Source organism: Mus caroli, chromosome 7 (assembly GCF_900094665.2).
Source record: "Mus caroli chromosome 7, CAROLI_EIJ_v1.1, whole genome shotgun sequence".
In the NCBI taxonomy this organism is placed as follows: Eukaryota; Metazoa; Chordata; class Mammalia; order Rodentia; family Muridae; genus Mus; species Mus caroli.
The window spans coordinates 34,751,598-34,760,619 of record NC_034576.1 but is presented as its reverse complement, the minus strand read 5'-3'; positions in this window follow the sequence as shown (position 1 = coordinate 34,760,619).

The window sequence follows — 9,022 nt, the reverse complement described above, 5'->3', positions numbered from 1 at the left end:
GACCTCTATCTCCCACTGCCACCAACTGACAGGTCATTCTCACAAAAACAAATGAGAAATATCTAAGGTAAATGACACCATAGATCAAGTGAATTTAACAGATGTCTGTAGATTATTCCACTCAAACACTACTGTGGTTTGTATATGGTTGGCCCAGGGAGTGGCAAGATTAGAAGGTGTGGCCTCATTGGAGTGGGTGTGGGCTTTAAGACCTTCATCCTAGCTGCCTGGAAGCCAGTATTCTGCTAGCAGCTTTCAGATGAAAATGTAGAACTCTCAGCTCCTCCTGTATCATGCCTGCCTGGATGCTGCCATGCTNCCACCTTGATGATAATGGNTTGAACCTCTGAACCTGTAAGCCAGCCCCAATTAAATGTTGTCCTTATAAGAGTTTCTTTGGTCATGGTGTCTGCTCACAGCAGTAAAACCCTACCTAAGACTACTACAGAACACACATTATTTTTCCTCAGCAACTTATTAAAGAAAAATAAAATTATGAAAATTTCAGGAAGAATAGATGAAACTGGAAAATGTTACACTAAGTAACCTAGACCCCCAAAAGACAAAAAGAACCCATTCCCCTTCATATGTGAATCCTACCTGGGAACCCTTAGATTTATATATTTCACTTGGACTGTCTATAGAGTTCAGGAAGCTAGAAAAGACCCATGAGAGGAGGGGGAGAAGAGGCCTTGAGGGTGAAGAGATAGTAGGATATATGTGACATGCAGGCAGAGAGGAATGAGGGGCAAGTTAAATAAAACCAAGGATGNATGAAAAACATGACCGAAGCCATGTTACTTACTTTTCCATTGCTGGGATGGAACACCATGACCAAGATGCCTTCTAGGAGGAAAACTTCATGTTTGCTTACAGTCTCGGAGGGACAAGAGTTCATCAAGTGAGGATGGAGTGCCTGCAGACAGCAGGGCAACNGCAGCAGGAAGCTGAGGGCTGACGCCCTCAACCACAAACATGAAGTGGAGAGAGAACGATGGGAGCAGGCTGAGGTNGTATACTCTCAAATCCCAACCCCAGCGATGCATCCGCCATGAAGACCATTCTTCCTGAACAGCTCCACCAACTGGGACCAAGGCTTCAGATGCCTGAGCCTATGGGGAGAGTTTCCATTCAAACCACAACAGAAACCCACCACTTTGTAGGCCAATGTAAGAACATGATTTTAAAAATAAGAAACGAAAGGCAGGAAAGAAGGAAGGAAGGAAGAAAGGAAGGGAGAAAGAAGGAGGGTAGGTACCCTGGGTGGGTAGGCAATGCTTCCCCTAGAAGACATTAATTAATAATTGAAAATCTGTGTGACATGTTGGGTAATTCCCTGTAAGTTATTGGTCAGGAAGGTCTCAGAGGTCCCACAGATAACACAAGCCTTGGCAATGGTTCTTGGTTTCCCACCAGAACCGTGTGGTAAGACTCTGTTGCTGAAGACAACAACAACACACTTTGGTCTCAGGACATAGAGAAATCAAACTGCATCTCACCTAAAATCTTCTTCCCTGATGGTTTGGTTTCATAANGCCAGAAGCTTTCCTTGCCTTGAGGCCCCTGGAGGAAAAAACCCTATTAATGGCATTGACAGGTAAACCCTTTATACTATGATGCTAACCTGCCAGGCAAGATGTGCTCACTGGTGCAACCGTGGCATAGTGGTTATGGGCGTAACCATATNCCTTGGGATTGGATTTNAGGCCAGAGGTCCATGGCTCGTGAGGTCACAGGTTCCAAGGGGAGAACATGCTAGGGTGGCCTTGTTAAGTGCAAATGTTGCCAAGCTGCCTTGTAAGTAATACGAGGGCTGAAAAGATGGGTTAGTGATTAATAACGTTGGCTGCTTTTACAGATGACTGAAGGTCCCCAGCATCTATATCAGGTAGNTCATCACAACCATTTGCAATGNCAGCTCTAGAGGACATGACATCCTCTACTGTTCTCTGTACCCAGCCATAGGCAGACCCCAACACAGAGACACATAATTAAAAATAAAGCTTTAGAAAGTTCTCAATACTTGTACTTATATGCGTAGATTAGCGCTACCCTCAACCTTGGCTACAAAAGCTTTTCTTGGAAGTGGTCATCAGTTAATCCAGGGGCTCATAACAGTGAAGTGCTGAGAGGAAGTCTCTACTGAGTGAGTATTCAGCCCTAAATGGGACATATGTATCAAGCAACACATATATACCCAAGGTTCAGGGAACAGCGAAGAAAAGGAGGCATTGTCTCGCAATTCCCTCTGAAATAATAAACCTTTCACTCTTGTAAGGAAGCTCATGAAGACACAGAATGTTCTAAAGAATAGTAAAACAGCCCNTCCTGTAGGCATGCTCGTTAAGGCACAGGAAGTATACAACTGAATAACTTTAAGAAGTCACTACAATTGAGAAGATGCATTAGGCCCTTCCCACCCTAAGCANACATAAGCTGTAAGGATTACTGCGAATTGCTCTCAGAACAGCAGACTGCCTAACAAAGAGGCAGAGACAGCAGACCTGGAAATGGCCCAGAGCCACTGAGCTGCCTGGGAGAGATTAGCTTGCAACTTTGTGAGCTGCAAGATGTATGGTGCACTCCAAGTATCCAGATTTTCCGAGTTATCACCCGTGCTGGGTGGGCTTTGATGACAGCTGTCTCTGAGTCACTTCTGCTCTTGTAAGTGATTTCTCACCCATACTTCTGTTAGTAATCTTAATGAAACTCATTGATTGAACAAGTCAATTTTGGCGGTAGTCATACTTTGGACTCTCAATGGTTCCATATGTGGGGTAAGTTTGTTCATATTTTCCCAAGAGTACTGCCATGCAACAGGGGGAAGAAAGAATGTAGGAGCCAAAGGATGAGAAGGAGCTTTGTGAAATGCTGCCCTCTGAATATAAAAAGGCCGTTGCATCCATGAGCTCACAGTAACTATGGTTACTGTGTACAAGATAGGGCCAGCAAGATAACTTAACATTGCCACAAGCAACACTTGTTGCTTACACTCAGTAGCCTCTTACAAGGAAAGAAGAGAACATGAGGGTAGGTGGGGAACATGGGGGTGCCTGCCTGGAGTTTGTAGTTAGTGTGGATATGATAAAAATACACTGCTTACATGTATTAAATGTCAAAGAATAAATAAAATACTATATTAAGAAAAGGAAGAATCAGAAGCAGGCCTGAATGTTCTAGGCCAGTCTTGTCTACATAGCAAGTTCTAGGACACCCAGGACTGTATTTTAATTTTTTCAAAGCCTTCTTTTAATGACGGTTTTTAAATGCTTTAACCTCCCTTTTAACCCACCAGAGGTAATGGAAAGGAAAAATACAGGGGAAGTGGATCTGTTTAGATATGGTTCTTTGGAGCAACTCCCATCTGCGTTGTCAAGCCATCAGCAGCTCAGTTCACAGGGCAGCAGCGGCAGCTCAACCCACTCACAAACACTTCACAGATTTACCAGCAGTCCAGTTCAATAGAGTCAGGATAGCAACTGCGAATCAGCAGCAGTGGGACTATCTAGCAAAGACAGCCAGGCCTCAGCCTTGGCTGGAGTCAGCAGGAGGGATGCCAGGAGAAGTTCTTGGTTGTGCATCTCTCAGCGAAGTGAAGATCAGCAAAGACTCAAGCCCAACAAACATTGTACAACTAGCTCTAGAAGCAAACCAAGCTTAGCTTCTGTCATTGTCTGTTGAACCTTACTTATCCACCCTCCAAACATCACTTGTTTTCCACGGTTCTTGCCCCAGCACTTGTATCTCTCTCAGCTGACATCACTCTGCCAATCAATCCGAGTCCACAGAAGCATCACAAAGCCACAGCACACTGCTAGAAGTTTTTTGGTGCATTTCTCTCTATGGAGTCCTGACAAATGCAGCTCAACTACTCAATGTAAGGGGGACCAATACATGCATGTCATTAGCAGAGAACCTTTCATCACGTGTCTTTTCACATGCTTGCTTTAGTGAAACGTTCCTTCACGAGTCTGCCTTAGCCTTTCACTTGTGTCTGCTTCAACAAAACATTCTGTCACCTGTTCTGCCCCAGCAGAACTCCATCCAAAACAACTGACTTTCCAAAGAACCCTTAAGTTTCCACATCACAGGACAACAAAAGAGAACCTGTCTCAAAAAATAGAAAGAAAAAGAAAGGGGTAGTGGGGCAAGATAGCTCAGAGGATAAAATGTTCTTATTTGCCACGAACGACTGATACTCTGACTTTGATCCCTAGAACCCACACAAAAGAGCTGGATGTAACCTCCTTTCCTCTACTTCTTCTGGACTCTTCCTTCAGGTAGTGCTCCCAGACTCTTGCTGCTAACTCCATCTTCCCAACTAAACCCATCTATGGTATCTCATTCTGCCTCTCTGCTGGGCTTACACTGGCGGGGCAAAGTCCCAGACAGGGAGCCTGCAGTTCATGCCTCTCCCTTTGGGGCATCAGGGTACCAAGTGACAGAGGGGCAGGAGAAGGTTTTCTTTGGGGGGTCCTTAGTGTTGCTACTCTTTTAGNCNAAGGCTTTCCCCATGGTGATCTCTAATGAAGCAGCTCACTGAGATGATCTTAGCGTGTTCATATTTCTTTACTAAGGTGGATGTGAACACATCCACTTCATTAACACGGAGAGGCATTCCAGATACTATGATACTTGACGATGCGCCGATANTCACTTCCATTGGAGGTCGTGCTTATGTGTTCCAGAGCAGGTATCAGAGGCAGGGAGGGGGCAGCTCCACTCCTACTGCCTCAGATCTCTAAGCACACACCCTCACCAGTTCTTCTGCCCATCTGGTAGTGTGGGCTATGTGTCCTGTACCTATCCATTTTTAGGCAAGGACTATATTCCTATGACTATACCCATGCCCACTGTAGTGNTCTGAATAGATTTGACCACCATAGCGGGTATGCCCTTGATGGAATAGGTGTAGACTTGTTGGAGGGAGGGTGTCACTGTGGGGGTGGGCTCAGAGGTCCTATGCTCAAGCTCTTCCCAATGTGGAGAAACCCTCCTGCTGGCTTCCTNCANAAGTCAGGCTCCTGCTGCCGCNTTTGGATCAAAATGTAGAACTCTCAGCTCCTCCAGTCCCATGTCTGCCTGGATGCTGCCATGCTTCCCACCATGATGATAATGGACTGAAACTCTGAAACTGTAAGCCAGCCCCAGTCAAATGTTTTCTTGTATAAGAGTTACCTTTGTCAGAGTGTCTCCTCATAGCAATGAAACCCTAATGAAGGCACCCACCAATCTCATACATTCCTGATAGACACACCTGGTCCCTTCTCTAAATAGAAACACTAGACTTGTTCCACCATCCTCATGACTCCAGGACCTCCTCTCTCCAGGTAAGGACACTAGACCTCCTCCACTGTTCCCCACAATCTTCTTGAGGACCACATGCCCTGTCCCTGACTTCTGGGGCTCCTTGTTCTACCCCTCCTCTTCTGGTAGGGACCCTAGACTCATATTACCAACTCCACAGACATCTAGTATCTAACAAAAGATCATGAAGATTGGCTATAAGAACCTTCTAACTTTATAGAAGATCTACTTCTGGGCTCCGAAACCTCACTTAGCTCAAGATAGCCAGGAGTACTTCTGATACATCTGATCTGAAGATCAACNCTGAATTGTTCAAAGACTGATGAGAACCCTAAATCCGGTCAATCACCTGGTAACTTGGAATAACAGGAAATAGCACCTCAAACACCCACTCAGCAAAGCAGAGACGATATTTCTGTACCAAGAAACACTACCAACACTCTAACTCTAGATATCTAGACTCCATCATAAACATACAAATGTATTCGAATAAGCAAGGCAATAATCTTCACCAAAAACTAGTACTCCCATAATATTCCCCAAGAAAATGACTTAGATGTTATAGNAGACAATTAATTCAAAATAGCAATAATAAACAAGCTTAAGGAATCAAAGAGGATATGAATAGACACCATAATGAAGATGGAGAAAACACAATTGGGGGAAATTATTTTAAAANTTTGATATGAAAGAATTTAATAAAGAGGATCTCTAAAGAAAGCCCAAAGTAGAATAAAACTTGAAATGAAAAAAAATCTTAGGAATTCAAAAGTTCAGAAGAAAGCCCCACTGAAAGATTGGATAAAGTAGGGGAGAGAATATCAGGCCTTGAAGGCAAAGATGAATTATGTCATTCAGTAAGAGAAAATATCAAATACTGACCCCCCCAACAGAATTTTCAAGAACTCTGGGGGCACTATAAAAAGACCATACCTACAGACAATAGATACAGAATAAAGAAATACAGGTCAAAGGCACAGAAAATATTTTCAACAAAATAATCATCATCCAAAAAAAAAAAAAAAATCTCCCTAACCTACAGAATGAGCCTATCAAAGTACAAGAGGCATCCACAACACCACATAGACAGGACCAGGAAGGAAATCTCTCACTACATAATAATAAAAACATCAAATGTTCACAACAGGGAGAGAATATTAAAAGCTACAAGGGGAAACGAGCAAGAAACATATAAAGACAAACCTGTTAGAATCGCACCCAACTTCTCAATGGAGACTCTAAAAGCCAGAAGGGCCTGGACCGATGTTCNACAAATTCTGAGAGACCACAGATGCCAGACCAATTTACTATAGCAAGCAAAACTATCAATCACATAGAGGAGAAAAGCATTCTTTGATAAAACCAAATTTAAGCAGTATCTATCTACCAGCCTGGGTCTATAAGACACTAGAAAAGGAGCTAGGAGNGGAGATTCNGCCTCCAGGGAGGGCTCTGACCCCGGGGACTCAGGTGAGAGTGCCATCTTGTATCCAGGGTCTTTCAGAGAAAAGGAGCTAGGAGGAAAAATTCAACCTGAGGAGAATAACCATACCCAAGAAAACACAGGAGTAAGTAATCCCAGACCAGCAAATCAAAAGAAAGGGGGAGCTCAAACCATAACAGGAACACTGTGCATTGATAGCTNTCAATGGCCCCAAATCACCAATAAGGCACAGACTAACAGATTGGATTAGAAAGCAAGATCTGACTTTCAACACACTTCACCATAAAAGACAGACATCACCTCAAAAAANGTTAAAAGGATGGAGAATGATAATCCAGGCAAATGGATTATTATATTACAGTTTTTGATTTTGTCTTTTTGTTCTGTGTTTGTGGGCACGCATGCTTATGTATGTTTTGTGTGCTCTTTCTTTGTTCTCTCTCTCTCTCTCTCTCTCTCTCTCTCTCTCTCTCTCTCTCATCTTTTTACCTGTGTGCTTTCTTAGGAGAGGGTGAGAAAGGAGGTGTGGACTTGGGGAGAATCTGAGAGGGAATAAGGAAGGGGAAACTGAGATCAGAATACATCACATGTAGAAAACTTTATTTTCAATAAAAAAATATTAAGGTAGAACTGTCACTAACCTTAAAAAAAGAACTGTGCAGGGATTTTGATGGGGATCGCATCTTCTCTGTATATTGCTCTTGATAGCATGGCCACTTTCAGAATATTAATCCTACTTTTCATCTTCAGATTTCTTCAATTTCTATATATAGAAATTGTATATAGGAAGGCTACTTATTTTGTTTGCTAATTTTGTATCCTGCTACTTTTCTGAAAATATTTATCAGCTGTCGAAGATTCCTGGTAGAGTCTTTAGGGTCTTTTAGGTATAGAGCCATAGTATCTGCAAATATAGATAATTTTACTTCTCCTGTTCCTATTTGTATCCCCTTGATNTCCTTCAGTTGTCTTGTTGCTCAAGCTAGACTTCAGGTGCTATATTAAATAGGTATGGAGAGGGTGGGCATCTTGTCTTGTTTCTGATTTTAGTGGAAATATCTTGTGTTTCTCTCTGTTTAGGATGATGTTGCCTGTTGGTTTGCCATAAATTGCCTGCCTGCCTGCCTGCCTTCCTTCCTTCCTTCCTTCCTTCCTTCCTTCCTTCCTTCCTTCCTTCCTTCCTTCCTTGTTATTTGAAATGGGGTTTCTCTGTGTAGCTCTGACTGTCCTGGAACTCTGTAGACCAGGCTGGCCTTGAACTCACAGAGATCTGCCTGCCTCTGCCTCCAAGTGCTGGGATTAAAAGCATGTACTACCATTCATTACCCAGCATAAATTGCCTTTACTATGTTGAGGTATGTCCCTTGTATCTGTAGTTTCTTTTAGAAGTTTTGTCACGAAGGGATGCTGAATTTTGCCAAAGGTTTTCCTTTTCTACATCTAATGAGATAATCATGTGTTTTTGACTTTTAGTCTGTTAATGTGATCAATTAATTTGTTGCTTTATGTATGTTAAACCATCCCTGAATTTCTAGGTGAAGTTGACTTAATCGATTTAATGACTTAATTAATTTTAATGTATTCTTTAGTACTGCTTTTTATTATTTATGTATATGGGTGTTTTGCCTTAATGTATGTCTATATACCATGTGCTAGATAGTTTAACTTGACACAAACTAGAGTCATCTCAGAGGAGAGAAACTCAAGTGAGAAAATGCTTCTATAAGACAGGGCTATAAGCAATTCTGTAGAGCATTTTAGTTTCTTAACTAGTGACTGATAGGGAAGGACCCAGCCCACTGTGGGTGGGGTCATCCCTGGTCTGGTGGTCCTGGGTTCCATAAGAGGGCAAGCTAAATAAGCTATGAGAATCAAGCTAGTGAGCAACACTCTTTCATGGCCTCTGTGCCACCTCCAGACTTCTACCCTGGTTGAATTTCCATCTTGACTTCCTTTGATGATGAACAGTGATGTGGAAGTCTAAGCCAAATAAACCCTTTCCTCTCCAAGTTGCTTTTAGTCATGGTGTTTCATCGCAGCAATAGTAAACCTGACTAAGACACATCGCATGCATGACTGATAACCACAAAGGTCAGAAGATGTCAACAGATCCCCTGGAAGTGGAGTTACAGGTGCCTGTGATCCNCCATATGCTAGGGACCCAACCCAGGGCTTCTGGAAAAGCAGACATGCTCTTCACTGTCAGGCCATCTCACCAGCCCCTTGCTTTGTTCTTGGATTTGCTTTGCAAGTATTTCATTGAGAATTTTT